This window comes from Phascolarctos cinereus, unplaced genomic scaffold, assembly GCF_003287225.1.
Source record: "Phascolarctos cinereus isolate Bilbo 61053 unplaced genomic scaffold, phaCin_HiC Scaffold_7;HRSCAF=346, whole genome shotgun sequence".
Taxonomy (NCBI): domain Eukaryota; kingdom Metazoa; phylum Chordata; class Mammalia; order Diprotodontia; family Phascolarctidae; genus Phascolarctos; species Phascolarctos cinereus.
The window spans coordinates 132,965,460-132,972,757 of record NW_027556180.1 but is presented as its reverse complement, the minus strand read 5'-3'; the positions used below and the strand labels follow the sequence as shown (position 1 = coordinate 132,972,757).

The 7,298-nt window shown below is 34.9% G+C and overlaps 1 pseudogene; it reads left to right on the top strand.

Moving 5' to 3' along the window:
- Nucleotides 1-5,063: 5,063 nt before the first annotated feature.
- On the top strand, nucleotides 5,064-5,582 carry LOC110223572 (small ribosomal subunit protein uS15 pseudogene; annotated as a pseudogene).
- Nucleotides 5,583-7,298: the final 1,716 nt, after the last annotated feature.

The window sequence follows — 7,298 nt, the reverse complement described above, 5'->3', positions numbered from 1 at the left end:
TTCTGCATTTGATTGTGAGGTTTTTACACCCTATAATGTAGGCAATTTCTGTGTAGTGCCATGTACCACTGAGCAAACATATATTCCTTTCTATCCCATTCAATTTTCTCCAGAGGTCTATTATATCTAACTTTTCTGAAATTCTATTGACCTCCTTATTTTCTTTCTTGTTTATTTTGTCGTTAGATTAATCTAGTTCTGAGAGGGGGAGGTTGAGGTACCCCACTACTATAGCTTTTCTCTCTATTTCTTCCTGTAACTAATTTAACTTCTCTTCTAAGAGTTTGGATGCTATACCACTTTTTATACATATTTATATATATATATATATATATATATATATATATATATGTGTGTGTGTGTGTGTATTGATTTATATATTGATATATAATATATTTTATATATTTATTGATGCATACACATATAGACATATCAATATTACTTCATTTTCTATGGTTAATTTTAGCAAAATACAGTTTCCTTCCTCATCTCTTTTAATTAGATATGTATTTTTTCTTTTGCTTCTTTTTTTCCCACTTCATCTGAAGCATATTGTATTATGCTTCATACTTTTAACTTTAATCTTTGTGTTTCTCTCTGCTTCACATATGTTTCTTGTGAACCACATAATGTAGAATTCTGATTTTTTATCCACTCTGCTTTCTGCTTCTGTTTTATGAGAGAGGTCATCCCATTCACATTAAGAGTTTTGATTGTTATCCATGTATTTCCCTCCATCTTATTTTCCCCATCATTATTACTTCACTCTCTCCTTTCACCCTATCCCTCCTCACCCGTATTTTGTTCCTGCCACCGTCATCAATCTGCCTTCCCTTCTATCAGCACTGTCCTCCATTCTCTTTCCCATTTCTCCTCCTGCTTCCCTATAGGGTAAGATAAATTTCTATACTCAACTGAGTGTATGTGTTATTCCCTCTTTGAGCCAAATCCAATGGGAGTAAGGTTTAAACAATGCTCACCCCCTCACTTCTTTCCCTCTACTATAATATGTTTTTGTGCCTTTTTGTGTAGTGTAATTTACTCTATTCTGCTTCCCCCTTTTCTCTTCTTCCAGTACAATTCTTTTTTTAACCTCTTAATTTTTTTTTAATATCATCACATCAAAGTCAATTTATACCCACACTCTTTGCCTATGTATATTCCTTCTAACTGACCTAATAGAGATACAGTTCTCAAGACTTATAAGTGTCATCTTCGCATGCAGGATTGTAGAAAGTTTAATCTTATTGAATAACATGTTTTTTTTTTTTCTTTCCTGTTTACCTTTCTATGTTTCTCTTGAGTCTTGAATTTGAATATCAAATTTTATGTTCAGTTGTGGTCTTTTCATCAGGAAACTTTCAGAGTCCACTTTTTCATTGAATGTTCATCTCTTCCCATGAAACATTATGCTCAGTTTTGATGGGTACTTCATTTTTTATTGTAATTCAAGCTCCTTTGCCTTCTAGAATGTCATATTCCAAGTCTTCCAGTCCTTTAATGTAGATGCTGCTAAGTCCTTGTTAATCCTAACTATGGTTCCTTGATATTTGAATTGTTTCTTTCTGTCTATTTGCAGTATTTTCTTTTTGACTTGATAATTCTGGAATTTGGCTACAGTATTCCTTCATTTGGGGATCTCTTTCAAGAGATGATTGATTGATTCCTTCAATGACTATTTTGCCCTCTGGTTCTAGGATATCAGGGCAGTTTTCCTTGATAATTTCTTGATAGATGCTGTCCAGGCTGTTTTTTTTTTTTTTTGATTATGGCTTTCAGGTGGTCCTGTTATTCTTAAGTTATCTCTCCTGGATCTATTTTCCATGCCATTTTTTTTTCCAAATGAGGTATTTTAAATTTTCTTATTTTTTTATTCTTTTGATTTGTTTTTGACTGATTCTTGATACCTCATAGTTATTTGCTTCTGCTGCCCAGTTCTAATTATTCAGGAATTATTTTCTTCAGTTAGCTTTTGTACTGCCTTTTTTATCATTTGGCCAATTCTACTTTTGAAGAGTTGTTTTCTTCTGTCAGTTTTGATGCTTCTTCTTCCAAGCTCTTGACTCCCCCCCCATAATTCTCCTGCATAACTGTCACTTCTTTTCCTAATTTTCCTTTTACGTCTCTTACTTGATTTTTTAAAATCCTTTTTGAGCTATTCCAAGAGACGTTTTGGGCTTGAGACCAATTCATATTCCCCTTTGAGGTTTTACATAGAGCATTTTCATGTTGTTGTCTTCTGAATTTTTGTTTTGATATTCTCTGTTGCCAAAGTAGCTTTCTGTAATCAGAGCTGTTTTTCATTTTATTCTTTTTTTTTTTTTTTTTTTGCTTTTGGTGAGGCGGTCGGGGTTAAGTGACTTGCCAGGGGTCACACAGCTAATAAGTGTTAAGTGTCTGAATCTGGATTTGAACTCAGGTCCTCCCGACTCCAAGGCCAGAGCTCTATTCACTGCGCCACCTAGCCGCCCCTTTTTCATTCTCATTTTTAAAAGTTGAGCTGTGCTCCTGAGTCACTGGGGGCACTATCCCAAGCTTCTTGATCAGGAGGCCAGGGCCCTAGTCACTGGCTTTCTGCTCTGGGGCCTCAAGTGCTGGCTGCTTACCCACTGTGCTAGGGTGGCCCTGCCTTTTCACAACCTGTTATGCTGGTGTTCTGGGGCTGGAAATTTGCCTTCTGTACTTGGTCTGGAGACTTCACAGCTGGTCTGCTGTGCCACTATCCTGCGATGCCAGGACCAAGGGGCCTTGTTTGCTGAGGCTGTGGCTAAAAGCGTCCCACTGGCTTCCCTGGAAATCATATGCCCTGAGCTGTTCTCCACTTTTACCCTAGTGAGACAGACCTATCATGAGTTCTTCTAAGTTATTTTAAGGTGGAAAATTGTTTCACTCCATCTTTCTGTAAGTTCTGTCACTCCAGAACCCATTTAGAGGCTGGATTTAACATTTCTTTCCTAGGGATACTGGGGAAACTTAGGCAGCTTCCTGCCTTTTCTCTACCATTTTGATTCTGCCTTCAGTACTAAGAATCTTGAAACATTTAGAGCAGCCATAAACATTAATTTAGCTATTGATATTTTAAATGTTCTATCATTTTCTACAATAATCAATGACTCAATCTACTTCTAGGGAAAATGAACAATGTCACTGCTGGCATTCTCATTTTACACAAAACTATAAAATGTAAGGATAACAGCGAAATGAAGGATGTCTCTCAGGATATTTAAGAAGCAGGAATTGGTGAAATCAGTTTCATCGTGTAATCCAAACAAATAAGTGATATAATATCATAAAGAAACTTAGTCATCTATTTTTTATGATACTTCTGATCCCATTTGCGGAAATCCTCAATATGAAGTTTATTGCTATATATGATTCTACATCTGTTGCCAAGGTTCTTAAGGTAAAGAAATCTCTCTAACATCCTAAAAAGTAAAGATATAATTAATACTTAATGATTTCATTTTAAAAGTATACATAGGCAAGAATATTATAAAATATTTCAAAACTAATATTTTTTGAAAGTCAGAGGCTTATAAAATACAAAATAGTTTTCACTTCATTATCATAAATGCTTCCTTTAGGAAAATAGTTAGATGGTATCATGCATGATTAAGCATTACAAAATAAAAATTTGAAAAACACCCTGACTTTTTTAAATCAGTAAATGATAGGTAGGAAGTATGAGTCATCTTAGATTCACCTGAGTGCAGTCAGAATATTGATATGAATGAATGAAAAATTGGATGAAAAATCTTTTATTAAGTGCTCACTAGTGTTAAACACTTAACATAGTACAAAGCACTATGTTAATTACTGGCAACATTAATAAAAAAATTAAGATATTTGTTGCACTCAATAAGCTTACTGTCTAATATGGGATTTAGCACATAAAGGTAAAGGGTGGAGTTTTTTAGAAAAATGACCTAAGTCAATACCAAGCAAAAAAAAATCACAAGCATGAGAAAAAAAATTATATGGCATATAATTATTACATCTTTAACTTGACCTCTTCAAACAAGATATTTAGGTTTAAAAATGAAAAGTAAATAAAGGAAATGCATCAACACTAATTATGTAAAGCAATTACTGCAGTAAGGAAGCCAGAAGAGATTAAAAATGGCATCAGCCAACAAACGCTTGATATCCTTGCCAATAGGACAAAAATGTCAGATAGTTGTTTAGATAACTTTTTTTTGAAACCTTAGAGAAGATGATAGGGAAAGATTATGCCAGCATCAATTCATAAAAGAGTAAAAAAAGGTGGAGAGGAAAGTAGTTTGCAGGATATTTGGCAAGAGACTCAAGTAAACTATGCCATTCAAAGAATATTAATAGACAAGATTGGAAGACAAAAAAAAAAAAGACAATATTGGAACACATCCATCAGCATTTCTATTACAAATTATTTTCTTTACCTAAGGCAGTAGGACTACCATGTTTAGACATTACTAATTTATTCCTCAATGTATCATATAAGGAACGATAAATAACTTTAAAGAAACTGAAGTTGGAAAAATCCACTAGACCAAACTAAGTATACACAGAAGAAATCCACACTGGACATGTCATAATTTTGGTGGCAGTGTTGGATCACCTTCTTGTTACATAGTACCTCTCTTGTTATGCAGCAAAGGGGAGAAGATACTGAATGGCTGGTGATTATGGACAATGTCAATGGAAATATGTGATCCAAAGAACATAAACAATTATGAACCTCTTTTGACTTTCTCTGTAAAATTTTTGAAAGTAAAAGGTTTCTTTCATGAAAATATGAAAAAAGAATAGAGTTCCATAATAATGTACAACAGGATATAAATTGAGTCACACAATTCTCTAAGATTTGTAGAAAACTGAAGATTATACTACTTTTACTTTTGTGGATTTGGGGGCAAAAAAATGATTCAGTAGAGCAAGATGCCTCCCTAAAAGTTCTTATCCACCAAAGTGTCTCATATTTATGTTAAGGACCCATAAGTTTATTTGATACAAACATGCAGTGTCTGCTTTTTAGAAGCTGGCAAATTGTAATTGAAAAAACTTTGAGCTCTTTTGCTGCCTGATCGTGGCCATCATGGGTCGCATGCACGCTCCCGGGAAGGGCCTGTCCCAGTCGTCTCTGGCATACCGCCGCAGCGTGCCCATGTGACTGAAGCTCACCTTGGACGACGTGAAGGAGCAGATCTACAAGCTGGCCAAGAAGGGCTTGACGCCCTCCCAGATTGGTGTGATCCTGAGGGATTCTCACGGCATGGCACAAGTACGCTTTGTAACAGGCAGCAAAATTTTGAGAATTCTAAAGTCCAAGGGACTTGCCCCTGATTTTCCTGAAGATCTTTATCACTTGATCAAGAAAGCTGTTGCTGTTCGAAAGCATCTTGAGAGAAACAGAAAGGACAAGGATTCTAAATTCTGTCTGATTCTGAACGAGAGCCGAATTCACCGGCTGGCTCTGTACTACAAGACCAAGAGAGTGCTCCCACCCAATTGGAAATATGAATCATCTACAGCCTCTGCTCTGGTTGCATAAATTGTGGTTTCTGTACTAAAATAATAAAGTCACATCTAACTGAAAACAAAAAACAAAACAAAAAAAAACTTTGAATACATATGTAGATGGGATTAGTAGTAAAAATCTGAATTAAAATTTATTTTCTCTATTTACTTAGCTGGTGATTTCTATCATAATTTGGTACTCAAAGGACATCAGTATTAATGTTAAGCCTGAAGAATATGTACTTACATGTATATTTTCTCAACCAGCAACAAACTTTTCCAGCCTCATTAGAAGCTGTTACTATACCCAGGTACAAGTGTTACTTCAATTACTTGTAGCTCAACATTGAGAATTCTGGTGGCAAAACCTGCTGTGATAGGTCAAGAAGGACACAATGTTCTGTAGCACCTATACTTGGAATTATGTAGCAGCCCTTAAGCATTGCCTCAACCCTTACAACCTCATAGATTTGATGTTTCACTGTAATTTATAATTGATTTCTTACTATTCCATGGATACAGGTTTTTCTAGTGTTTTTTTTTTCCTACTGACAAAACTGGCCCATTTTATTTTGACATATGCTCAATACAGCAGCTCTTAAGACGTATAATATATCTTCCTCAGTTGATAAATGGTCAAGGGATATAAACAGGCAGTTCTAAAAGTAGTCATATGGGAAAATGCTCTAAATCACCATTGATGAGAGAGATTCAAATTAAAATTAGTGTGGGCTACTACTGTATACTGTCAGATTGGCCATTGTGACAGAGGGGGAAGGTGACAAGTATTGAAGGGGATGTGAGAAAATTAAAACACTGATGTACTATTCGTGAAGTTGTGTACCATTCTGATTCAACCATTCTCAAGAACAATTTGGAGCTGTGCCCAGAGGGCTATAAAATCAGGAAACCCTTTGACCAAGCAATACTACTATTAGGTCTGCACCCAAAAGAAATAAAAAAAAAACAGGAAAAAGAATCTATCTGTACAAAAATATTTAAAGCAGCTCTTTTAGTGGTGGCAAAGAATTGAAAATTGAGGGATGTCCATAAACTGGGGAATGGCTGAACAAGTTTGTGTATATGAATGTGATGGAATACTATTGCGCTTTTAAGAAATGATAAGCAGGATGCTCTCAGAAAAATGTGGAAACACATATGAACTGATGCAAAATGAAATGAGCAGAACTAAGAAAATATTTTACACAGTAAGAGTAATATCATATGATGATCTACTATAAATAACTTAGCTATTCTCAGCAATACAATGATCTAAGACAATTCTGTAGAACTTATGAAAGGTGCTGTCCATCTCTAGAGAAAGAACTAATAGAGCATGAATGCAGATCAAAGATACTTTTTCTTTGTTTTTCTTGGGTTTTTTTGTCTGTTTTCTTTCACAGAATGACTTAGAAATGCATTTTACGTGTTTTACATACATACTCTATGTGAAATTGATTGCCTTCCTAATAAGGGAGGGGAGGGGAGAAAGGAAGGGATGTAGAGAATTTTGAACTCAAAATTTAAAAAAAAAAGAATGTTAAAATTGTTTTTGCTTGCAACTAGGAAAAAAAATATTAAATAAGATTTTGGAAGACACAATTTGTTATATAGCTCATTTTTTTTAGCTCTGAAGGATTCTCTGAGGAATCCTTTCAGACAGATTTATTTTAATTTCATCATAGTTCTCCTCTACGTTTTAGATATCTGTATGGAAATACCATGCTTTGACTAATACACACACAAAAAGATAACCTAAACACTAGAGCAGTAAATCAGGTGCTGTCCTTACAACCCCCTTT